We start from the raw sequence: 1,825 nt of genomic DNA, 5'->3' as shown, positions 1-1,825 counted from the left end.
CGTCAAAGTTTGTATACCCTTGCAACTTTTTTGGTAACTCTTTCCTTACCTATAACCATCAAAGCGGAAAAACGTTTAAGCTAAAAAGGCTAATGTTTCGAAAGAACGGCCTACAATCTTAGCATAGGAAATAACTTTGGATTCAGCCGGATCGGACCACTATATCATACAGCTCCCATACAAACGGCAATGTCACGAACAGTGACTTTTCTTAAAAACTTCTTTATTTTCTGAGCTATTGTCGTGAAATTTATATTAGAGAGTTTATTACGCCTATAAACGACTATGCCGAATATGATCAAGATCGGGTGACCATATCATATAGCTCCCACAGGAATGATCGGTCAAAAAGAGTGACTTTTGTAAATAACTTCGTTACTTTTAACGCGATTGCTTTCAAATAAAACACTTGTTAGTTTAATATATCTGTTAATGACTGTGCCGAATTTGGTAAGTATCGGGTAACTTTATCATATAGCTCCCATAGGAACGATCGGTGGAAAACAGTGACTTTGATCAATATCTTCGTAATTTCCTATTGTTGGCCGTTTTTTCGCAAACAAAAGCCTTTTAAGATAAAACGTTTTTCCACTTTGATGGCTACAGGTAAGGAAAGATTTACCAAAAAAGTTGTAAGGGTATACAAACTTTGACGCGGTCGAAGTTAGCCCCGGCACTCTGGTTTTACTATGACTTTTTTTCATACTGTTGGGAATACTCTTAATCAAAGCTTGGCAGGTCTCCATCAAAACCTCCTTCCATGTTTCTTTGACATAGACCCACAATTAAGATTAAGAGCACGACCAGGCGGATGGGAATAGTAATTGAAAAAAGTATCCTGGATATTAGTGAAAAAGGGAAACGAAAAATGATTTTAAACCTAAAATATCAAATATAACTTAGCTTATTTGAGTGTCGCAGAGTTATTTGACGGGTCATAAACCTTTATTGGGACGAGCGAGCGATTATCGTCCTGAAGGAAAAGACCAAAAGGATCAAGGCAGCCACTACGTAACCACTCTTCGTATAAAATAAAATCTGAAACTTCTGTTTGTTGTAATATTTTATGTTAGATATCACACAAAGTAATAAAATATTGTTTTTGTATTTCAGTATGCCCATAAAATGGCCTATTTGATTGGACAAAGTATTCAGAGGAACGTTGCGGATATCTTAACGGAAAAATTGTTTTATTTGTAATGCAAATGTTGTAATGTATTATATCTATTTGGAATAAATTTGCAAATTTGCAAAATTGACCATTATTCTTTAGTTTAGTGGTGGCATAACATTCAACCATTTAGCCCCTGAGCCAAAGTGCGATTCGAGGTGCAGCTGCTTAAATGGGCAACGCATAAAAGGCAGCAGCTCCGACCATCAAAATATATATATATATTTTTGATCAACATGACATCCGAGTTCATATAGCCATGTGCGTCTGTCCATACGTCTGGATTATTGCAAACTCCTCCTAGACCGTTGAAGCTACAGAGTTGCAATGTTGCATAAAGGCTTGTGTATGTGCACTGATTGTATTTCTCTGACCTACGGCAACGTCACGAGCAATCACATTCTTAATAACTTCGTTGTTTTCTACGCTTTTGTAAAATAAATAATATATATGTAGATTTGTATATCTTTTAATGACTGTACTAAACTTGAAAGAAATCAGATACCTATATAACATAACGTGTGCGAAATAAGTAAGTGGGACACTACATTGCTATCTATTCCAACTAAACCGATTAAGATATAAAAAAAATTTATTTATCTTTAAACTTCTTAAATTTATAGATATATTTCAGTCCATTAAAATGGAAAAAAG

The 1,825-nt window shown here is 35.0% G+C and overlaps 1 long non-coding RNA gene across 1 annotated transcript; it reads left to right on the top strand.

Annotated features, from left to right (window-relative positions):
- The first annotated feature begins 575 nt into the window (after window positions 1–575).
- LOC124459945 lies at window positions 576–1,259 on the top strand. The gene is made up of 2 exons (XR_006953899.1): window positions 576–606; window positions 1,114–1,259. It is a non-coding gene; the product is annotated as an uncharacterized LOC124459945 (long non-coding RNA).
- Window positions 1,260–1,825: the final 566 nt, after the last annotated feature.

This window comes from Drosophila willistoni (assembly GCF_018902025.1).
Source record: "Drosophila willistoni isolate 14030-0811.24 chromosome 2L unlocalized genomic scaffold, UCI_dwil_1.1 Seg168, whole genome shotgun sequence".
NCBI lineage: Eukaryota > Metazoa > Arthropoda > Insecta > Diptera > Drosophilidae > Drosophila > Drosophila willistoni.
This window is presented reverse-complemented; position numbering and strand designations above follow the sequence as displayed.